Below are 25,332 nucleotides of genomic sequence, written 5' to 3'. Positions count from 1 at the left end.
CTTGGAAACCAGACTGAAGTGGGCAGAATCATGAATAGCATAGGTGAAGTGGAGGCTGTAGATGGGAACAACTCAACTCCTTCATGAAATTTTTCAGGTCCAATCATGTAGCTCGAGTTGGATGTAGGACAGACAGATAGATGATAGAATTTTTTAAAATGAGATATAGCGAGCCAATGGACAGGCTGGAAGAGAAGTTGAAGTTAAAGGAGAAGGAGCGATGGAGGATAATGGATGTCATTGAGTCTGTGAGAGGCAGGAGAAGAAGGAATTAGAAGTCAAGAGGTGGGCTTTAGGTAGGAGTAGAACACCACTTCCTTTATAATAGGAGGAAAGGCAGGATATTTACTGAACACTTGCTATTGGCAAATAACAAGGAACATGGTCCCAATCTTCAGGGAGCTGCAATCTGGTTGGAGTGGCAAGACATTGCAACAATAACAAAAAAATAATAATAACTGTCTGTGCTAAGCCTACAGGCAATGAGTGCTGTAGTATTTCAGACAAGAGCAAGATTAACTCCTGATGCTGTGATCAAGGGAGTTTTCATGAGAAGTGGCATTTGATTTAGGACTTGAAAGCAGAGTAGGATTTTACTAGCTGGGGATATAAGTGGTAAAAGGAAATAAAGGAGAAAGAAAATGCATTTCATGTAGAGGGGCTGGCATGCATGTAGGACTTCAGAACTATATTTCAATCAGTTTCTCCTTTTGCAAGGAAACAATTTTTTTCTTGGTCTGTACTATGATTGAACACAGCAATTTAGAGGAATAAAGAGACTTTAGATACAGATTATTTTTATCAAATGTCCTTATTTATCAGGGAGTAGTGGCATGTGTCTGTAATCCCAGCTACTCAGGAGGCTGAAGCAGGAGGATTGCAAATTTGAGGCAAGTCTGGACAACATAGCTGACCCTAGCTCAAAAAAAAAAAAATTCTTATTTTTCTAGGTATGAAAACTGAAGCACTAAGAAATGAAAGTGACTATTAAAAGTCACAAAATGGGTATGTGAGAGAGTGGGCTCTGGTTCACAAATGTAGCTTCTACAATAACTGCAATAATGTTATTAGTATATTTAATGAAACTGTAGGATTTTATTGAATTACATCAGCAGTGTAATGGAGTAGAGACTGGATGAATTTCAGATTTTGAAAAATAAATACAGTTTTGTCATTAAAATAATCAGGGCAAGTCTAGCAAAGTTTTGCTTTGGAGATATTTCATTGCAACCTACATTAATGAAGATAATTGTTATTGGGAGATTGATGATCTCCTGAAATTCACCAGACTTATACTAGTTTCCTATGTCTTGGCAAATTAAGCCCCAAGACCAAAAATGAATTTGAAGAAAAACCTATGTTAGTATAAATTTACAAAAGAGGAGGAAGACAGCGATGAGAAGGTATTAGTTTCCTATGGAAGCTTTAACAAATTACCAGACACTTAGTGGTTTAAAGCAAATTTATCTTCTTAGCGTTTTGAAGGTCAGAAGTACAACATAGATCTCACTGAGCTAAAATCAAGGTGTTAGCAATACACCTTGGAGACTGTGGAGTATGGTAGAGGTGGGGAATCTGCTCTCTGTCTTTTCTAGCTTCTAAAGGCTGCACTCTTTTTTTGCTTTATGATTCCTTCCTACTTTTTTTTTCTTTCAATTTTTAATTTTGAGACAGAGTCTCACTAAGTTATCCGGGCTGGCCTCAAACTCATGATCCTTGTGTCTCAGCCTCCGAAGTGGCTGGGATTACAGGTGCCGGCCAGTGTGTTTGGCTTCCTTCCTCCATCTTTATATCAGTAACACTTTGGCTCTCTAAGAAAGCTTGATCTACCTCTGACACACCTGGGGAAGGTTTTTTGCTTTTAAGAACTCGTGTGACTAGATTGGGCCCACCTGGATATACAGTATACTGTCATCTCAAACTCCATACCATTAATCTCATCTGTAAAGTCCCTTTACCACATAAGGTAAGAAATTCACAGGTTCTAGAATTAGTACATGTGCATGTGGGGGAGGACATTAGTTTATTTATCACAAAGAAGGAGGCGAGGAAAAACATTTGTGGATTGTTAGGTAATTTACAGATAATTAGAAAATAATCATCAACAATGAATATACATTAATTAAAATGTAGCAAGTATCATTTCTTATTTGAGGAGTTACCAGGCAGACAGAACTGGGGAATGCCAGAGACAAATTTATCACTCTGGTTTTTCTCTTAGGATGTTCTTGTGGAAAGATGAAGCAATGTGTGTAAGATGTCAATGCAGTAAGCTCCATTCACAACTCATTAAACAACCGATGAAAAGTGGAAATAGATAAACCTTGATGAAGGTCCCAGTGAGTGGCTTTGTCCTTGATTCTTCTCTAATCACAGCATCATCAATATCTTGGATAAGGTGTATCAAAGGTTAGCTGTATCAAATCTACAGTTGATCTAAAATAGGATGAAAATTTACAGAAAATTTCAATCAACTGGCAGGATAAGATAAAAGCACATGAACTGCTACAATAGTAAATGTGAAATCTTAAATTTCAGGGAGAAAATCAGTTAAATGCAGAATTCATGATTCTGTGTTTGGTGTCCATTTATGTGGAAAAAAAAGATATATCTGTGAAAGTAAAAGTAAGGACATCTGTGAACAATTTCTGAGTAGTTACTGAGCTAAGTCTTTACCTACATCATGCATTTCTCTCTCTCTCTCTCTCTCTCTCTCTCTCTCTCTCTCTCTCTCACACACACACACACACACACACACACAAAATCCATAAAGAAGTAATGATTATCTCTGTTCATAGATGAAGTTACGGTTCAGAAATGTGAAGCAACTTGTCCAGGATTACATCATCATCGATCAGAAAAACTTGGGTTAAATGCAAAACTATATTCATTTAACAAAATGAGCGAGGTGTTCTCAAAAGGCTAAGTAATTAATTGTAGCTGCGTGAGTGAAAGCAGTGTCCAGGTCCTTCGATAGCAGAGTGTCCAGGTTCAGGAAACATATGGGATATATTTTCCAGTTTGGGCTTTTCAATTTAAGAGGGGTTTTGACAAACTTCAGAGTGCATACAGGAATGTGACCAGGGTCCTGAATGGTCTGGTCACTAAGCCACATGAGGAGTAACAGCAAACTTGATATATCTCGCTTAAAAGAAACTTGGGGCCAGAGTGGACAGCACAAAAGCATAATCATTCCCTAAAAATATTTAAAGGCAGAACAATGTTTTCTGAAAGTCATGTAGAGGCAGATTTTCATTCAAGAGAACTTTATAATAGTGACCTTTGTCCTGAAGTCAGCTATCAAGGACAGATGTGGGATGAGTTCCTTGGAAAGAGCAGTGAAAGTGCTTTCGTCTTTGAAGTTAAGTGGTGCTTGTGGAACAGGTTCTCAATTTATGTCCATTGAACAAGTGACTTTTTGAGGAATCTTCTACAAGAAATTAGTGAGTTGAGAGGAAAGTTAGAAGTGATAAACTCTAAGGTTATTTCCTTACAAACAAACTTTGGGAGTTTTCTCTGATTTATATTTGTTATTGCAGCATTATAATTATATGTTACAGAGGGATTCATTGTTACATATTTGTACATTCATACAATATATCAATATAATTTGGAATTGAGATAGCAGGGACACATCCCACAGCTGCTATATATTTTTTTTCTTATTGACAAGTTAATGCAAAGTTGTAATAGCCTAACTCACACTTTCTTATGGCCTGAGTATCAACAGTAAAAGTCCTTCATATTTGCATTATGAATAGGTCTCTTCCTAACCGTATTGGCATTTTAATAGTTTTTGAGTGGTCCCCACTAATTTTTTCCTCCATTCTTACAGGATTGATTGGCTATGTCAGACAAAACCAATTGAGCCACTTTCTCCAAGCAAGTTGACAACATGAGGATATTGAGGGGTTTGTAACAACTATAACAACAACTACCTGAGTTAAGTAGAATTTATTGTCATTGTAACCTAGGCCATTAGTAAATCTTACAAAGTTCATTATAATATGAGATCATGCCACCTACAAGTAACCCATGTATACAGTTACTTATTAACCCTTTGGAAAATGTCTCACTGGAATTTAATTGGATTCCAAATTAATTTTCTATTGCAGTCATTATTGCTAACGGTCACCTAAGTACCTGAAATCTCTCCCATCAAGATTGTTCCTTTAATTTTAGGAGAAATCCGTTTATTTGAGAAAGGTAGTCTACTAAGGCACTTGATAGAGTTAGTTTATCAGATTTGTTAGCCAATCTTTTCTTTCCTGGGAGGTCTTGTGCTTCACTCAGAATCTCTTTAGGAAACTGATGGCATTTCAAACTGAGTAATTGAGGATATTTTAGTAACAGGGCTGTTTACAAAGTTTAGGAAAAGCAGGAAGGGCTGGGACAGTGACAATGCCTCCGGCTAGTAACACTGGGGTGCAGGTTGGAGGGAGCAGGCAGTTACTGGCACCTGAAGCCATAGCTCTATGAAGAAGGCTCCCTGACAATTGCTGTGACATTTGGTGGAGGGATGGAGCAAGGAGTGACATGGAGAATAAATATCTGGCTTCACTCTTCTCTGTTATCTACTGCTGAACTAAACATGAACTAAACCCAAGCAAAACAGGAGGGTGAGGAAGCCCACTGGTACAATTAGTGATTTTATATATATATGTGTGTGTATGTACACACACACACACACACACACACACACACACACATATATATATGGAGAGAGAGAGAGAGACCCATCTTCTGGAATGGGGTGGGAAAGGATCTGGAGGGGCAAAAAGAAGAGATCGCACACAATCTGTAGCAAAGTTAGTGTCCTCCTCAGAACACCATATTTGACCACCCTCTTATGTCAACTTTTCTCCTTGGGACATCTTATTTATGGTTTTTACTTCTTTCTGTATTCCTTAAACTGATGTCCAGAAAGTCCCCTGGACTTCCTTTAGGCAGCTCACACTCAATAAAACCTGAACAAAGTCATTAAAACTCATCATCTTTATGCCCCTTATCCAACATACTCCTCCACCTATATTCTGTATCTTAGTTCAGCTATTATGCCTGTAATCCCAGCAATTTGGCAGGCTGAGGCAGGATGATTGCAAATTTGAGGCCAGCCTCAGCAGCTTAGCAAGGCCCTGAGCAACTTGGTGAGACCCTGTCTCAAAAAACAAACAAACAAACAAAGGACTGGGGATGTGGCCCGATATCAGGGGCCCCTGGATGAGGTAAAGGCAAGTCAGTATTGGGGGAAAATTGATTATCCTGGTACCCAAGTCAGAAATCCAGGAGTCATTTTGTACCATAATTGTTTCCTCATCTGCAACATCCAATCACCAATTATGCTGTTTTATCTATATTTCTCCTCTAGCTTCTTTTTGTCCATTTCTATACCCACTTTTCTGACTTAAATCATTAATACCTGTTGTATCTTTTCTTTTGGGCTCCAATTAATTTCCTCTTGAAACACTGACCCATATTACTGTCAGACTGTATGCTTAGGAGTGAAATGTTTTATTTATTTTTTTACTGGTGAAATATTTATTAAGAACTAGTATGTGCCAGATATTATGCTAAACACTGGAAATTTGGGAATGAATAGACATATTCTCTGCTTTCAGTTATAATCTCCCAGTTAGATAAGTACAGATTGATAGGTACAATGATAGAATTACAAATGAGGGACTTAGCTTATAATAGGAGTAAGGGTATTACATAAAACTCTTTGGAGCAACACCTAGGTTTAGCCCTCCAAAGACTAATAAGTGTTCAAGTAAAAGGAAGGAGAGGAGAGACAACCAGAAAAGAGATTTCAGACTATGAGGACAGCCTGGTGCAAGTTTTAGAATCAAGAGAGAGCATACAGATCTGGAAGGATTTGGAGTAATAGTGTAAGTGAAGTAGAAAGTGAAATCAGTGGTCAGATAATGAAGAGTTTTGTTAAGTATTTTTATCTGGAAGATTATGGGGACTCCTGGAGGACTTTAAATTGAGGCTTAGCATGATCAAGTCTGTTTTGGAAGTATTATTCATGTAGTTGTTTGGTGAATGGATTTCAAAGGGGGTAAGACTGAAGGCAAATTAGCCAGTTTTTAAAAGACTTCACTGAACTAAGGAAGTAGAGGCGGGTCTGGAGTGATCCAAAATATATTCAGGTGTGATTACTTATAAGTCACATTGAAAGTTGGAACCTAGAGGGTGAGGGAGAGAAAGGAATCTAGACTGATGTCTGGCACTCTGGCTTAGCAACTGGATGGACAGTGTTAATATTCACCAGGGTAGGGAATTCAGAAAGATGAGGTATAGGCAAGTCAGTTAATGAACCTGACTTGGGAAATGCTGACTTTGTGGTTCCTGTGGGCCATTCAAGTGGAGATGCTGAGCTGAGTGTTCATGTCTAGATTTTAAATTATGACAACAGATGGAACTTCTCAAGGACTGTTGGAAGAAAGTAAGAACAAGTGTTCAATAAGTAGAAAAAAAAAATATCTTCAGTCCTGAGGGAGAAGTCAACCTCTGAAGCAGTCCCCATTGTCTACTGAATCAAGCCCAAGTTCTTTTATTTTTTTAACATTTTTTTGGTTGTTGTTGTTGTTATAAATGGACCCAATACCTTTATTTTATTTATTTATTTTTACGTGGTGCTGAGGATCGAAACCAGTGCCTCACACATGCTAAGGAAGCTTTCTCCCGCTGAGCCACAACCCCAGCCCGCAAGTTCTTAATTTAAAACTTTCTCTCCAACTTTATCTCATGGCAATCTACAAATGACATTTTGAGCTCTACGAGTATGAAACTGCTGGTGGTTCTCCAGCATACTTGGGACTACTGGGTGTAACTTAAGGCTTCTAGGATATGGTTAGAGAAGGTAGGTCACTGGGGATGGCCCCTGGATGGGTTTATCTTCTCCCCAGCCTCTTCTATGCTGCTCTCTCTCTCTGCTCCCCAGGTGCCATGGGCGGAAGCAGCTTTCCTTCCCTACAGTCTTCCGCCATGATGCTCTGCCTCACCTCAGGCCCACAGCAATGGAGCCGGCTGACCATGGACTGAGACCTCTGAAACCATGAGCCAAAGTAAACTTTTCCTCCTGTAATTAGTTTTTGTCAGGCATTTTGGTCACAAAAGTTTTCATCATCATAGTGATGAAAAACTAACACTCACCTATGGAAAGAAGAAGGGGGCAGGAAGGAGCAGGCTGACGGAGAAGACAAACTCTGACGCAAACTCAGCAACTGCTTCATCTGGCACTGAGAAGCCCTCTGGCACCAGGATGGCCTTTCAGAGTTATTGCAAATTAGAATGAAGTGGTCAGGCCTTTGTATCTCTGCCTTTACCAGTCAATGGCTATGCTATGGGCCACCCAGGAAGGGGTGAGGCATCTCTGCAGCTGAAGCAATAACTATAGAGGCCAAGAGCACTCCCCGCAGCGGGGGCAGCACATCTATTTCTCAAAGGGGGATAAGGCAGTGCATTCCAGTGTTCACCACACACTGCATTTTTTCCTTGAATTCCTAAGGCCAATCAGAGTATGTGACAGACAGCAGGCCAAATTTGAGGTTTGTAGGACAACTCAGGCTAGTAGAAAAATATTGTTTGTAGCATTTTTTAAAAATTAGATTTCTACATTTAAAAATTGGAAGATTTTACATAAAAATCATCTTGATTTCTAGCTTTACCAGGGGCTCTTAACCACTGAGACACATTCCCACATTTTTTTTTTTTTTTTTAAATTTAGAAACAGGGTCTTCTTGTAAGTTGCTTAGGACCTCACTAAGTTGCTGGCTTTGAACTTGCAATTCTCCTGCCTCAGCCTCCTGAGCCACTGGGATTACAGGTGTGTGTCATGATGTCCAGTTCTAGCTTTACATGGGAAAAAAAAATGGCAACACTGGGTCTCTTTTTCAGATGCATAGTATGGGCTAGAGTGGGGTATTAGGCAGGCTGTGGTCTCTAGTTCTTCAGACGTATACCCTCTGAATGTGTTTATATTAACTATACTCCTTTGAGTTTGCTATCCTATTAGTTATTAAAGAAATGTTTGTTAAACTAAACAAAAACTAATATCCTTGCATTATGCTTGTTTTATTTATTTAGTTCCAGGGATTGAACCCAGGGGCATTTAATCACTGAGCCACTTTCCCACTGAGCCACTCTTTTTTTTTTTTTTTTGGAGCCACTTTAAGAAATATTTTTTTATTTTTATTTATTTATTTATTTTTGGCGCGGGGAGAGAGTCTCACTAAGTTGCTGAGGCTGGTTTGGAACTTTTGATCCTCCGGCTTCAGCCTCCCAAGCCACTGGGAATACAGGCGTGCATCACCTAGCCCAACTCTTGCTGTGGTTTTAATGTGGTTTGTTATCACCAAAATTCACACTGTGTCTAGGTACCTAATGTGGCAGTGTTGGGAGTTGGTGCCTTAAAGAATTGATTAGGTCATTGAGAGGGAATAGTGCTTTTCTTGAGAAAGTAACTTCTTGCTATCATGGGACTGGATTGATTACCATCTTTTTCTACACAATCCTTCCATGGGCTGCTAATCCAGGAGGCTTTTACCAGAAGCTGATGACAGTATCATGTACTTGGACCTCCAGAACTGTGAGCTAAATAAAACTATCTTCTTTATAAGATCTCAGGCATTTTGCTATAGCAATGTAAAATAGCCTCAGATGCTTCTCAAGGAATACTCACGTATACAAATTTATTTAATTCTTAAAACCATGAAAATTAGATATCATTATAATCCCCATTTTATAAGTAAGGAAACTGAGTCCCAGAGTAGCTTAGTGATTGTCACAGGTATCTTGCCAGGAAGTAGTAGGATTATGACTCAAATGAGTTTTAAACGCTTTGGTCTTCCCACTGCGATGCCTGAGGGCTTGGAGATATTGCTGTGTCTGGAGATGTTGCTGCTGCAGGACTATCCAGTGGACCCTGATGTACACTCGTCTAGTCCAGGTAGGAAAGAAAACTTCTTAAACCAAAAATACTCAGGCAGAAATAAAATGGAAATTTTCTAAGCTAGCAGCTTTGGGAAGGGAAAGTATTCTTGAGGGACCTTGTTTTTTTGTTTATGTTTTCCCCGATGGTTTGAAAGGAGTAAAAAATGATTAGAGTTGCAAGGGAGAGTGGGAAACAAGACAAGGTTGCTGATCAAAGGGGAGAGCAAAATGGGAAAATGTAGCATTTCATACACAGCCACACATACACTGAAAATGTGTCCACAACATGAGGTCACTGGTAACTGCCGAGCATGCGCCGGAGATAGATTGTTAAATGAGAGACAATATGGATGGGGCTGAGTTGTTTACCTGCCTCAAAAGGACAAAATTCTGAGAGGTGGAATGAAAAAAAAATTATTCAATTGACTATAAAATGAAAATATGATGGCTCCAGTGCCAGTATAGATCAGAACTTATTCGTGTCATTACACTGAACTTGACCAGTCAAAAGGTTTGAATATGCCAGTTTACTATTTACTTTATTTTAAATAAAAATTCTGTTTTTTAAAAAATAAATTTGTCTTTTATTCAAAAGCTGGGAGATAAAGTTCTTGATGTCTCTAAAAAACATTTTAAAGTTTAATTTTTATGATTACAGACAGTTACTTCAGATAGGAGAGATTTAAGATACCTGGAAATAGAAATGAAGAATATAAAATGTATGTAATTTCAATTCCCATCACCTTGCGTAAGTCACATGATAAAAGTCTTACTACATTGTAATTTAGACTTCTATAGATTATTTAAAAGCAGAATTTAGGAATATTTTTTCCCATAAGTTTTTGAAAATATGATTGATCAAATGAGAATTTGGGGTTGAAGAAGGGACAGCTATTAAATGGATGATTTCCAATTGCAACTTCCTTAAGTTTCATTAGCTGAGGTAAATATGATACATTTAGATCATTTTTTAAATCACAGTCTATCTTAGGGATACATACATATTATGATGTACTGAATTGGTAAACCCCTTTATATGCTGAAGCCCAAACCCCCAATGTGACTACATTTGGACTTAGATATATATATATATATATATATATATATATATATATATATATATATATATACACACACACACACACACACACATTTAGTTGTAGATAGACACACAATGTCTTTATTTATTTATTTTTTTATGTGGTGCTGAGGATCGAGCCCAGTGCTTCAAAAATGCAAGGCAAGCGCTTTGCCACTGAGTTACAGCTCCAGCCCTGGACTTAGAGCCTTTAAGGAGATAAATAAAGTTAAATGAATCATAAGGATGGGGTCCTAAGCCTATATGACTTATGAAAGAAGAAGAGATATCATAGTGCCCCGCCCCCCTTTGTCTCTGCCCCCCCCCCCCAGCTCCCACACATATGCACACAGAGGAAAAACCACATGTGAATGCAGCAAGAAGAGGGCCATCTGCAAGCTAGGAAAAGTGGCATTTTGCTGAACTACTCTACTGACACCTGGATCCTGGACTCCAGTCTCCAGAATTCTAGTCTGTGGTATTTCCTTATGCAGCTTGAGCTGACTAATACACACCCATCTACAGTATTGTAAAAGAAAGAAGACATCCCTGGAGGTGATGAACACCATATTTTAAGCTAGAGCTGAACTTCAGGGTTAAGGAAGGAGAATATAAAAAAGGTGAATGCACATGGGGATCTAAAACATTTCAGAGTGTTAAAAATAAGCATGCTCCAATTTCTACTAAAAATCTTTATTTGAAAACAAAACATACTTTAGCTTCTGTGTTTGAAATGGTAGAAACAGAGACCTAGTGGACAAAGCAAGTAGGAGACTGTCATCTTTGTGCAGATGAGAAATTATTGAGGTTCCAACTGAGGAGAGAAGTGGACACATTTCAAGACATTTTGCAGGTAGAGCTGAGTTGCTGATTGATTGGACACAGTGAGGGCAAGAGAAGAATAAAGGAAGTAACCAAGGTTTGGGGCCTGAGCAACTGGTTGCATGATTACTGAGATGCAGACTTAATGGCTTTTGGCCACAAATTCTTCAGAGAGGGTTGCTGGTTTTCCAGAATTCTTTGCAGGGAGAAATGAAGCTAAAGTGAATGTTCTTCAAAAATACAAATAGGTGCTGGGATTGAGGCTCAGCGGTGGAACGCTTGCTTCACACGGGTGGGACCCGGGTTCAATCCTCAGCCCCACAGAAAAATAAAGGCATTGTGTTGTGTCCATCTACACCTAAAAAACAAATATTTAAAAAAATACAAATAAAAAAGAGAAAAAAAATCATCAAATGAGATTCATTTATTCATAAAAGTACTAATTTCCTACTAATACTATTAGTTCTAAGTTGGTCTTTCTGACGAGAAAGCAGCAGTTCTGTGTTATTGATTCTATTCAGTTGTGTGTAATAGTTACTAATTAGTAACGTTCAGATGATGACTGCCATTCTTTTCTGAAAGCTAAAGAGCCTGACAAAGACTACATTTCATGCATCTGTGTGTGTGTGTGTGTGTGTGTGTGTGTGTTTTACTGGGGATTAAACCGAGGCCCTGAATATGCTAGCCAAATGCTCTACCACTGAGCTACACCTGCAGCCCCTTTATTTTATATTTTGAGACAGGGTCTGATTAAGTTACCCAGACTGGCCTTCAGCTTGCGATCCTCCTCCTTCAGCCTCCAGAATTGCTGGGATTACAGATGTGCACCACCACCATACCTGGCATTCCTTCTATTTTTAACCAGAAGAAGAATATAAGCGTACCTTCAAGACCAAGTTTTTTCCTACCGAAGAACTTTTGGGATTGTTCTAATGTGCAGGTTTCATACAGTAGTTAGATCTTTTCATCTCACCCTGTGGAAGAGGAGTGGCTAATACCTACCATGGGTTCTGCCGTGCTACTTTCCAGGCCATGTTTGCCTTTGCTCAAATCCGCTTTAACACAGAGGTATAGGGAGCTCTAGGGGCTCAGGGCACACCCTCAACCCTAAGAGGGTTGATCACTGAGCCTGCTGAAACGAGCTGACTATGGACAGATTAATAGAAAAAAGGTGCACAAAGTTATCAACATACAGGCACACCAAGTGACAAATTGAGACTTGAGGATGCACCAGATGGCTGAAGCCTTCCTACTCTTTTCATAGGGGAGAGGGAAGCGGAACTTGGAGAGCTCCACTTAATGGGAGAGCAAATGATTTTTAAGGAAGGTGAGTGGGCTCTGGGTGTAGCGTCAACTCCTGCAAGTTAATCTTCTGGAGGATCCAGCCTTTATGTACACAGGGAAACTTCAGAGAGAGCCCCTTCCTAGGAGGGAAAGAGGATGGAGGGACAGAGGGTCAGGGGAAGGCCAGAGAGACCCTGGGGCTGCTGCTTTGGTTCAGCATGCCAAAGTGCCAGGATTTGGGGTATCAATTCCTAAGCCCTACCCAACCAGTAGCAATCATTCAGTGTTAAGTAATCACTTAGTTCAGGAGGGCTGTTATAACAATTTACCTCAAACTGGGTGGTTTAAGCAACAGAAATTTATTTTCTCACAGTTCAGGAGGATGGACATCCAAAATCAGGGTGTCAGCAGGTTTGGTTATTTTTTCCTAAGGCCTTCCTCCTTGACTTTCGATGGCTAACTGCTCATGGTCCTTGTTTGTCCTCTTCTCTGTGTACACATATCCCTGGTGTCTCCTCTTGTAAGGGAATGAGTGAGGTTGGATTAGGGCCCAGCCTCAGGGCCTCCTAATCATGTCTTTAAATGCCCTACCTCCAAACAAGTCATGCCCTCAGTACTATGGTGTAGGGCTTCATCATATGAACTTTGGAGGGATATATTTCAGTCCATAACCTTCTGATACCTATTTTCTGTCTCAGCCACAATGTATGCTTCCAATACTTTCAGGAAAAATATAGAGTATAATCTATTATGAACAAACTGCAAATGTTTGTGTACCTCTGGATGGGCGTATACTGCTTTAAGCATTAGATCTTATTGCATGATGCTGCTTTCAGGTGGCCTCCTGTGCTTTGGGGGTACTGTGGGAAGAGATGCCCAGAGTGAGCAACATTCCCCTAAAGGAGTTGAGGAATGGGTTCTCAGGGGAATTTGTGTCAAGTCATCAATGCAACCCAAACCGTAAGCCAGAAAGGAACTGCCCTCAAACTCTGAGCCATTGTCAATATGCTTGGGAGGGTTTCTCCGCTTCCCTAGCCTAGAAAGGAAAACCAGGATTATAAAATTTAAAGAATTTGAGCCACAATGATTCTTACTGGAAAATATTGCAAACACATTCATACACACATATTGCATGGACATGTAATAGCAATCATTTTTCAACAGTTTATTATTTATGGAGAATGACAATAATACCCCCGCCTTTTGTTTGGTATTGAGATTGAACTAAGGGGCACTGCACCGCTGACCTACATCCCCAGTCCTTTTTATTTTGTTATTTTGAGGTTGGGTCTTACCACGATACTTAGGGTCTTGCTAAATTGTCCAGGCTGGCCTAGAATTTGGGATCCTCTTGTTTCAGCCTCCTTAGTTGCTGGGATTAAGTGTGTGTGCCACCGCATCTGGCTAACAGTAACACTTTATCACTTAAGAAATTACCAACATTTGCAAGTTGAAAGCTAGTAACAATCTCATTGCTCTACACTTAACATACAAAGAAATTTTATTGAGAAAAGTGTTGAAGGGACAGTTGAGAGCACAGATGGATGTTTAGCAGAAAAACTTGCATGTATTTCTCAAGGATCGGTAAATTCCCTGTAATTATGCAGTAGACACGGAATCAAAACAATCCACTTGAAACAATCAGGTGTCTGTGTACTGAATTCTTACTCTGTTATCTTTTTTTCTTTTTAATACATAATATTCTTAAGAGGTACATTTTACCATTTGTGAAATTAGATTTCAATCTTTCAATAAACATAAAATATAATGTGGTCTTTCTCCTCTTTCTTTTCATCCTTTTCTTCTTTCAATGCCCTTCTTAAAATGTGGGTGCATTACACAGATGGCATATGGTCTGTTTTTCATTACTATAACAAAATGTCTGAAGCTGGGAAACTTTATAAACAAAAGAGGTTTATTTAACTCACAGAGATTCAAGGGTTTACATCTGATGATAGCTTTCTTGATTGCAGAGTATTGAGGTGGCAGAGGGCATCTATGACAAGAGACAGAGCAGGCATATGTGTGCTTTCTGGTTTCTCTCCCTCTTCTTATAAAGCCACAAGATTTTGATCATGGGGGCTGCACTCTGATGATCTTATCTAATCCTGATCATGTCCCAAGGTCCCCATCTCTAAATCCATAGATAGATTTAAGGACAGTCCATATCTAAACCACAGCAGATGTTTCTTAGAATTGACCTAATGTGCTTCCAATTTGTTGGGAGTTTAGGTTGATCAACATTTCATGTACTGTTTCAGGTTAGATCTCCTCATTTGGTTCATAGGAAGGAACCTCAGTGGTGCACTGGTGTCCTGTCACACCTCAAATTTCAATGGGACACTTATTTGAGGTGGATCCTAATAAAGTGCTGAAGAAGCTAAGCTTGACAAAGGCCTTGTGATGGGCTCACAAATGCCACGTTCCAGGAATGAACATAGTGTCCTCCATGGCAGGACGGTTGAATCTCTTTACTCCAAGTCTATATAAACCTAGGCTTCCTTTCAGTGAAGCACTTCTGTTTTGCAAAGTAAGGTGCAATGTTTTGTATGTATGTATCATTTCTAACACAAAAATAAAACCTACCATGTTGTAGTAAGTTAGAATAAAAGAACCATTAACTCTTAAATCACTGGATACATTAAAAAAATAATTATATCAAGAATAGTCTGGGAGTTAGTCCTCTGGAACAATCTGCTTCGTAGATTAGCATAAGCGCTAATTTGCATATATTCTCTAGACATTTAAGAAAGTGTGTGTGTGTGTATATATGGCGTATATGGCATATATAGCATTTTAAAGAGAGTAAGCATCATGTAGTTAATTCTTATGGCAAGAGACAATTTCAGTGTTTTTGCAACATTTAACAATCACTTCATCTTTGTAATACCATCTAAATCAGCATTTTTAAAAAATCCCATATATTACTTAACAGAAAATGTCTAAGTGGTATCAAAAGAGACTGGAAGCAAATTAAGTTTCCTTTTGTCCAACTTTGTGTCACTTCCTGCCTCCATAAATAGGGAAAGCAAAATATCTGCACTTCTTATTCATGTACATCTGCCAAACCAATTAACACCTCCTGAATGTTATCTTAATTGCATTTATTAACATAACATTAACATAGTGGGGAGATAACATTCAGGAGGTATTAATTGGTTTGGCAGGCACTCGAATGGGGAGCATAGAGAAGGGCCCTTCTCAGTATCTTGCTTTTCCTTTTTAAAAATGTTTTTGGTGGTAGAGAGTAAATGAGATTATGCTGAAAGAGAGAAAATATATCTTAACTAAAAATGAGAGCCATATCACAGGACCACTTGATTCTCCTTTGTAAAAGTTGCAAAGAACTATGTGCTATACCACCTGCCTCCTTGCCACTTTACCCAGATGCCCTCTTTGCAACTGCATGTCTATGACTATGTGTGGCTCTGGCTTAGGAGGCCTAAGGAGGCTGTGGGGATGCAGAACGCTCCTCAGGGATGTACTGAGCCATCATTGTAAATTTTTATAGCACCTCAACTGCTTTACAAACAATCAGAATATGTTCCTTTGATAGAATTTAATAGGGCTCCTACCCTTGTAGATTCATAGAACTATAGAAGGTTATAACTAGACTCCTCCATTCATTAACTCATTCATTAGGCATTACTGAGCACCTGCTGTGGTCCAGGGACTGTGAAGCACTGGGTTACAGAGATAAACAAGGTTCCATACCTGGCTCAGGATGTCCATCTGGCATAGGAATTGGACATGAAGATAGTAATTGCAGGTGTTTGGCTTCTAGAATGAGCTAATTAATTGTGATTATCATAGGCCTGCACTGGTTGGTGGTGGCATGGAGGGTGGGAAGTGTGGGGGTTTAGGATATGAGTAGGAGAGGTGAATACTGAAGACAGCCAGGCACAGTAATCCTAGTGATTTGGTGGGTCTGATGTCATTTCACAGCCTTTATATAGAGGGGACAGGAGGATCAGAGTCGGAGAAAACAAAGGAGGCAAAGATCAGAGAGGAGAAAAGATGCCACCATTGTCTTTGAAGATGAAGGAGCCATGAGCCAAGGAATGTAGCAGCTTTCCTGGGGCACTCTGTGTAATGAGACACCTTTTATTTACTTTCTTTAGAGCACTTATCTCTATGGGGAAGTCCTTTGTTTAATGACACAATTATATTCTACTGTTTCCTTCAGGGTATAGTGATGTATGCCTATAAATCCCAGTGACTAGGGAGGCTGAGGCAAGAGGATCTTAAATTTGAGGCTAGACTGGGCAATTTAGTGAGACCCTGTTTCAAAATAAAATGTAAAGGGCTGGGGATATAGCTCAGTGGTAGAGCATCCCTGGGTTCAATTCCTAGGGTGGATGGATGGATGGATGGATGGATAGATAGATGATAGATAGATAGATAGATAGATAGATAGACAGACAGATAGAACTGGTTCCCTCGTGAGATTAAAATTTCCATGAAGGCCATGTGTGTGATTAACCACTGCTACAGTGCCAGTGCTTGACAAATGTTTGTAGAAATGAAGAACTTTTTCACTTGCTCAGGGTTGTGTGTCTTCTGGCCATCAGAATGTCCTCTGAGGGTCTTGATATATTGAAGTAACAGATGACTTATAATCACTTTGTACACTGCTCAGATTTCACTTCACTAAGGAATTATTCTGGCTCAGCTTTGGGAATGCAGTTAGCAGGCAGTCTTTGGTTATCAGGGTTGCGCCCACTGTAGAAAACTGCCTTGCCCAAGTATGCCAGCCAGTGGCTTTCTGAAAAGGGCATAAAGGCTTGGTCATTTCCATCCAGTCTGGGCTAATGCTGACAAGTTGTTTCAGTTCCAGAAATCCCTGAGGGTTTGTGCATGGTGGTCACTGTGCCCATATTACCCTTGGTGTCTGCCTCACTTGGTCCAGCTTCCAATGTCCTTCTAGAAGTGTTGATCCTCAGGATACTCTGTATACATATCCTGCACTTGAAACTCTTAGCTTCCTGCAGACCTCAATCTCAAACAATCACTAAGCTTGGAATTTTGTCTTGAGTCAGGTAGTTATAAAAAGCAGAAGCAGAATCCAAAATTTAAGAAAAATTTATAAAAGAGTTTAAGATCAATGAAATTCTATCCATTAATTATTATCTTTCTACTGAGTTAAGAAACGACTGCTATTGTTAAAGATTTATCAGTGGAATCCCCTATCATACAGATACGCCCAGCAACATGGGTTGACAGCCAGCAATTTCGATTTTTAGGAGACTTTTTTTTACATTCAGTATCACACATGTCATCTTTCTCTCTAATCTGCTCCCCTTCCTGGGTTTCCTGTGTCCCTGAATGACACCAACAGCATTCCAGGTGGTCAGGTCTGACCCTGGGTCCTTCAGACCTCCCTCTCCTCTTTTCCCTATGAGTCACCTTGTTGCAACAAATCTTTCTCCAAAGTATCTCTTGAACTTCTCTCTCTGATTCATCACCACTGTGGCTCTTAATTCAAGCCACAGCTTTCTTTTCTCCTGGTTTAATGAACAACCCTTTTGTTTTCTTATTTTCTCTCCCTTCATTGTTTTTACTGGGTGGGACTGGTCATTGTCCATCTTAAAGTCCATTTGTAGCCGCCCATCACTCTGAGTGTGGAGTATAACCCATTAGCATGTCCAAAGCCCAGGCTTCTTTCTGTTTCTAGAATCACCCCTGATATGCCCTCATAGACCTCCCCACTTCCCCAAGGCTTCTTTGCTTTGGTCCTACTGAAGTTCTCCAAAATGTCCACAATGGTGCCTAAGCCCATAATCACCTGGATTCTCTTTGGAGCTCCAGCCTTGAATTTTGCCATCCCTCCCTCTTCCTAGTCTTAGTCATAATAGGGAGTTCCTCATTCTACCTCATCTTTGCCTTTGGGCTTTTGCACATATCATTCCCTCAGTCTGGACCATTTTCCCCTGGTCTGCCCAGTCTTAGTTTGCCATGTTGATTTCTACGGCTGTTCAACCTTTCCTGGTTCTATAAGAATGGATTTGATACCCTTCCTACTGGTTTTAAATTACTCTATGCTTGTTCCTCTTTTTTTCTTCTTTTGCAGTGCTGGGATTCCAACCCAGGGTCTTGCACTTGCTAGTCAAGTACTCCACCACTGAGCTACAACCCCAGCCCTGTCCTTTGTTTTTTTTTTGTTTTGCTTAGTCCTTTTGATAGAAGTAGTATTGTTTGTAACTGCCTCTAAGCTTGACTGTCTCAGATACTAGATTAAACTTCTTATTTATAGCTGTATCCTCAGCAGCTAACTTAGTACCTAGAGCACAGAAGGTATGTGAGAAACATTTGTTGATGACTAAACGAAAGAATGAATGAATAATTGAAGTTTCACGATAAACATTTCTGGCCATATTTTGGAGAAATGGAAATTAAGGTTTACTGAGCTAAGATTATATAGAATTTGGATCTTCTGATTTCAAACCTAGTGCTTCTTACTATAAATGCCTCAATCCTGCGTTCTATAAACATAATAAAGCCTGCTTTATGTTGGGCTCTATTTTATGTGCTGGGCTGACATGATCACTCTTATGAAGCTTACATTCTTAAAAAAATGCCAATGAACAAGTAAAAAATAATCTTGAATAGAGGAAAATTCTGTAAAGGAAATATGATAAGATGATGTGATAGAGTGATATATATGGGTAGGGGTTGCTCTTTAGAAATGGGGCTCAAGATTGGTTTCTCTGCTTATAATTGACTCATGCAGATTGCATATGTAGTCACTCAAAGAGTTGAGATCTGTAAAAATTTGATTTTTCACAAATGTAAATGTACAAAAAAGATATCTCTTGATTTATTGAGGGAGTTTAAACTTTTCTTTTTTTGTAGTGGGGATTGAACCCGAGGGTGCTTTGCCACTGACTTATATCCCCAGTTCATTTTTTTTCTTTTAATTTTTATTTTGAGACAGGGTCTCATTAAGTTGCTTAGGGTCTTACTAAATTGCTTAGCTGGCCACAAACCTATAATCCTTCTTCCCTCCAGTTGCTGCGATTATAGGCATGTGCCACCATGCCTGGAAGGTTTTAACATTTGTGCATACACTTATAATGTATATACCCAAAGGCAATGCTGTGACCCAGAATGTTTTTTGATCAATCTCACCAAAAGCCTTGTTCTTCATTGTTTTTCAGATGACCAAAATTATAAAGCTGGTTGCACACAATTACCAACATGATATGCACTTATACCTTTTACTTTTTGACCCATTTCTGTATGGATATGGTTCATCTGCTCATAACTGTTGTACCCATGGGACTGTCATTAGTATACCTAAGTGTTTATGCTTCCAAAAATATGTATAGTATTATCACCTATTTTATTGTGTAACAGGGCCTATGTATGAAGCGTTGTGTCATGGTTTTAGATATTTTTCAAATAAATCTCCTTTTAAAAAATGTAACTAAGTGTCTTTTAGTGAATTTTAATATTTTGTTCCAGAATTATATGTTCAGGATTTTGATCTTTTGGGATTTTATAATTGAAGGATTTTAGATTTTAGGGATTTTGATCTTTTGGGATTTTATAATTGAAGGATTTTAGATTTTAGGGATTTTGATCTTTTGGGATTTCAATATTCAAGATTATGGTAATTGGGATTATGACCCAAATTTCCATGGGATAAGCCAAGGAGGACCTTTGCAGCTAAGGGAAGTGCATGTGCAAAGCTCTGACATGGGAGGTAACTCAGCATATTTAAGGACTGGAAAGGTCAGAAGGATGGAGTCACAGTAAATAACAAGGAGACCGATAGAGAATGTGGTCAGAGATCATGTGGTCCCAGTGTAGTGCCAGTAGATCCAGGCCAAGAGTTTGGACTTAGAGCAGGGATGGCTTGATCCATTGTATGCGACAGAGTGAAAGTGTTCGGATGCTTATCATTTCTGGAAATAAAATCCCTTCTAATTGGGAAAATGGAAGCCTAGTATGATAAGAGCTCTAAAAGCATTTTGGACATAGCAAACATTTTCCTTGGAGAATTACAGGTGCTTTTAAAAGTCATGATGATGTTTTTAACCAATATCTCCAAGGCTCATTTTCCAGCCTATCCCCAACTGCCTGCTGGGCAGCTTTTTCATTATGTCCTGCAATTCTTGTCTAATGATATAGTTTCTCTCTTGTGAGGTAAGAACTCTACCACAGAGCTACAACGCTCAGCCCTTAGACAATTTATTTTTCATGATCATTCAGGTTATTTTACTTTTATGAATAATATGTTGAATGTTTTTCTAGATTTATTGATGTATATCTCTTATCTTGGCCTCATTTTCTTAGGAAAAAATTTCTTAAATGGACTTCTTTTTTATTTTTGTGGTGCTGGGGACTGAATGCATGTCACATGGCCTTGTGCATACTATGCAAGTGCTCTACTAATAAGCTGCACTCCAGAGCTGAAATGCAATGTTTCTGGGTTTTTTGTTGTTGTCTTTTTTTTTTTTTTTGAGTCTTGGGGATTCAACTCAGGCACCCTGTACCCCTAAACTGCATTCCTCAGCCATTTTCATTCTTTAAATTTTGAGACAGGGTTTCACTAAGTTGCCCAGTCTGGACTCCAATTTTCCATCATCCTACCTCAGCTTCATGAGTCACTGGGATTATAGGCGTGTGCCACCACACCAGGCCAGGCTAAAAATGAAATTCTTTTTTTAAATTTTTTTTTTCTAATTAGCAGGTAGAAATTCCTTATCACATACAATTCTTTTAATATTTTATGGCTTCATGACTTATAATTAAGCTTTACATTTTTTTTCCCCTTCAGAAATTCTTTGGCATGAAGTATGAGACAGTGGTTTGGATTTCATTTTTTTCCTAAATGGTTGGTCAGCTTTACTCATATTATTTATAGTTTAATGCAAACTCCAATGATTAGAGATGCCAGCTCTTAAGTACATATTTTGCATCTGTTTCTGGGCTTCTATTTTGTTTCATCATTCTGGCTACAAATTTTATAAAAATGCCCTGTCTCTTTGGGTCCAGTAGCTTGCTAGTATGTTTAATATTTGGTAGGGCACATTTTAATTTGCTCTCCTTTCTTTTTTTTTTCCTTCCTTTTTTTGGTGGGGGTTGGTATTAGGTATTGAACCCAGGGGCTTTTTACTACTGAGCCACATCCTCAGCCCTTTCTATATTTGATTTAGAGATGGTGTCTTGCTGAGTTGCTTAGGGCCTTACTAAGTTGCTGAGGCTGGCTTTGAACTTGCAATCCTCCTGCCTTTTTCCTTTCCTTTTCTTTTTTCCTACAAAGATTTCCTAAATTTTCCTACCATATTATATTTTTCCAAGTGAATTAAATACCATTTAATCAAGGTTGTTTTTTTTTTTTTAAACAAAGCTTGTTGAGATTTTTGTGTTGTATTAAATTTATTTTGAAAAATAATTAGCATCTTTCCTTTTGATTTTTTTTTTTTTTTTTTTTTTTTTTTTTGCATGGTACTGGAGATTGAACTCAGGGTTATTCTGTTGCTGAGCTATCACCCTTTTATTTTTTGTTTTGAGACAAGATCTCACTGAATTTGTTAGATTGGCCTGCTTTAGCCCCCAAATTATGGGATTATAGTTTGTGCATCACCACACCTGGCAACCTTTGTATTTTTAAAATTTTGAGACAGTTTATAAATTATACCTATCTTTTCCTATTCCTGTTTTTGTTAGGTTCATATAAACTTGAGATCCTCCTGCCTCAGCCTCCTGAGTTGCTGCAATTACAGGCATAAAAATTGGCATCTTGAAAAGTATCTTTCTAAAATAAATCTAACCTCACTTATATTCTATTTAAAAACATACTGTTGTTGGTCTGGGTGTAGAGCTCAGTGGTATGCTTAAGGCCCAGGTTTTAACCCCCCCCCCCCATCCCCAAAAAAGAACAACTTTTATAGTTCCCTCTAAAGGGAAACTGATTTTTCTTGGATGGCATTTAACACCTTACATATTTTGACTCCCGTATACCTTTTCATTATCCTTTACCGATTTAGAAAATAAATTCATTAGGTGACAGCATCTCAAAGAGCATAGAATCAGCTAGGCGTGGTGATGTATGCCTGTAATCTTGGAGGCTGGAGAGGCTGTGGCAGGAGGATTGTAATTTCGAAGCCAGCCTTAGCAATTTAGTAAGCTTGTAAGCAACCTGGTGAGATGCTGTCTCAAAATAAAAAAATAAAAAGGGCTGGGAATGTGGCTCAGTGGTTAAGCACCCCTGGGTTCAATCTCTAGTACCGACTAAAATAAATAAGAACATGGAACCATCATTTGAATCTAGGGAGAGGGTTGGACCACAGAAAGCATTCATAGCCAAGTCAAAGATGTGGTTTGGAAATCTGTACTTACCTCATTCACTGTTGTAGCTGGAGCCAGGGAGCCTCCAAAGCTTGACTGCATTTTGGCCTGTAAATCCATCCAGTAAAGGACATCATTTCTAACCTACAAGCATTCCAAGATTGTGTACATGATCAAGGATATCTTTATTTTAAGTCTTGGGAAAACTTTGACTTTGGCTCCTGCCTCTTGACATTGAAGAACAAAATTCCACTAACTGCAAAATAAACAATTTGGCTGCTTTATGTTTAGCTTGCAGCATAATCTCCAAATTCTGGCCCCAGTAAAAGTTTCTGTTGGCTCTTTTCATTCCTCCTCACCCTTCCTTCTTCTCCACATGTTTCCCCATTCTCTCATGTACAAATCTGGTGGTGGAGATCTGGGTCAGAGATAGTGGGGTTGAGATGGAAATGAGAAGGAACAAGGAGAAACATTGAGAAAACTAACGTGGCAATGTTAAAACTTGCTGAGAGAAGGCAAATGTTTTATTTTAAAAATTATTTAAATTCTAAAAAATTAATTGATTCTTCAAATATCCTTTTGGATAGTAATAACGCATAGACTTAAAATGTAAACACTCTCATAGGATTTAGACCAAGATTTTTGCAGACAACTAGCTAGGATCTTGGATAGTCTTGTTTATATACCATGTTAGCTAGGAAATCTTTTAAAACTCAATATTTGAGAATTGGATTCTGTGACTATTTTGCTAATGTTGGGATATAAAAACAACTCCCATATTGTTTCTAGTATTGGGAAAAGAGTAATTACACAGTTTTTGGACTCCAGAGAGTGTACTTTGTTCAGTGATTTAAAATTTTCCTCCAAACAAGTATTAGAGAGATAATAAAATGGGTATAATTGATTAACCCGTATTCTGTTTTCTAGCCTGTATTTCTTTTTCTCCAGTTTTTTGGGGGGATATTAGGGATTGAACTCAAGGGCATTAAACCACTGAGCCATATCTCCAGGCTTATTTTGTATTTTATTTAGAAACAGGGTCTCACTGAGTTGCTTAATCCCTCGCTTTTACTGAGGCTGGCTTTCAAGTTGCAATCCTCCTGCCTCAACCTCCTAAGCTGTGGCCTATACTTCTTTATTACTTTATTACAAAAGTGATTTTGAGCAATCAAGTAGTGCAGAGATGAACCTAACAAAAACAGGAATAGGAAAAGATAGGTACAATTTATAAACTGGATCATCACCACTGAATAATCAAAACTTGGTGTCAGAGTCCATATAAGTGGAAATTGAATTGCCATAAGGCACAATAATGCCAATAAGTTTCTTGACCTTTATTTCCCTTGTGTATTATTTTCTAGCTGTCCTATGTGTTTGTGCAAATAAGATACCTTACTTTATGATCATTTTTAAGATGAAAATGTAAAATTGCTACTTTTAACTTCTGGAGGGTTTGACAATTTTATTTTAATAATTTTTAAAATTTATTTAGCAGTAGTGAGTATTGAACCCAGAGATACTCTACTAATGTTTTATTTTGAGACAGGGTCTCACTAAGTTGTCAAGGCTGACCTCAAATTTGTGATCCTTCTGCCTCAGACTCCCCAGTAGCTGGTATTACAGGAATGCACCACTCTGCCTTGTGAAATTGACCATTTTTTTTGTTGTTGTTGTTTGAATTTTGGAATGCTTTAGCATAGTTTGTATAAGATAACAATACATTCATACAATTAGTGAAACTTTGTCCTTTTTTAAATTAGGAATTTACTCTCAGAAACATTTTCAGTAAATATGATATGAAAATTGACAAATTTTTTAGAATAATCTTTTGAAAGTCCATAAGAGCTATTTCAAATTCATAGAAACAGGATTACAATGTATCAATTACTAAACATAAAAAGTAAAGAGGAACTATAGAAAGATGTACAATAAATGTTTTTTATCCATAGGAAATGTTACAGATGTACCATAGCCTAGTTTCCCATTTTGAGTGCAAAGCTTAGTCATATAAGCAGGAACTGAAAAAAAAAAAAAAATCAAGCAAGCCATTTGCCTCTCCCAAGATCTGATCATGAATTATAGAGCTTGGGGTTCAAGGACAGTAATTGCCTGTACAACCCTGCAGGGAGTTGAACTGAGCTCCGTTAGAAGTCACAGCTGGGCAGCAGAGGACAGAAGGTAATGAGATGTCTGGGCAGTAGGGCACTGGCTCATTGGCTGCTCATCTGAGAAATCCTGGTGTATGGATGAGGACCAGGCTCTGGAAAATAATGAGGCAGACAGGAACCATTGATTGAACTTGAAGCAGAGAAATGGTGAAAGACAAGGAAGGGACCAAAAACTAACTCCAGATGGTGAGAGGTATCCAGGCAAAAAGCATTCTCTATGGGGGCATTACCTAACCAGGGCTGAAAGTTAGAAATACCCCTCTATGTGCTACTTGTCCACTTATTTTAAGAGAATTTCCGAGGCCTCAAGTAATGCCAACGCATGCATGCACAAGTTAGTAAGGACTGTCCTTTGAATGGGGAAGAAGCAAAGTCCTCACACATTATAAAACCTATGCTCAAAAATAGATACTTTTTTTTTCTACTAATAAAAGAACATCTCAAAAGTACACCAAGAGAACAAATACACTGAACCTCATGTAACTGTCACAGGAGAAGAGATGGCTTAGAAGAAGGATCTGAAAAGTTCTAGAGAGAAAGGGGAACTGGACTCAGGACAATGGTGTTTTAAAAGACTTTTCAGCATATGCCAGTCAGAGCCATAGACAGAGGTTCATTTAGGAAAGCAGAGGCACATTCAAGGGAGAATGTGGGCCATCTCCAGAGGGGGAAACCACAACCTGTTAGTGTGGGGTGTTAATATTTATAGAGGGATGGTTTCTAGGGGCTGGACTGGAGGTAGAGTCG

General features: G+C 38.7%; 1 long non-coding RNA gene across 1 annotated transcript in view; it reads left to right on the top strand.

Annotated features, from left to right (window-relative positions):
• The window catches only part of LOC114081378 (uncharacterized), a 118,181-nt gene that overhangs the window by 68,136 nt on the left and 24,713 nt on the right, over positions 1-25,332 (top strand). The window contains exons 2-4 of the long non-coding RNA XR_011704083.1: positions 3,836-3,942; positions 6,947-7,070; positions 7,733-8,953. This is a non-coding gene — a long non-coding RNA (uncharacterized lncRNA). The remainder of the gene's footprint in view (positions 1-3,835; positions 3,943-6,946; positions 7,071-7,732; positions 8,954-25,332) is intronic.

Source organism: Marmota flaviventris, chromosome 13 (genome assembly GCF_047511675.1).
Source record: "Marmota flaviventris isolate mMarFla1 chromosome 13, mMarFla1.hap1, whole genome shotgun sequence".
In the NCBI taxonomy this organism is placed as follows: domain Eukaryota; kingdom Metazoa; phylum Chordata; class Mammalia; order Rodentia; family Sciuridae; genus Marmota; species Marmota flaviventris.
Note: the sequence above shows the minus strand (reverse complement) of the source record. Positions and strands in the feature narration are given on the sequence as shown.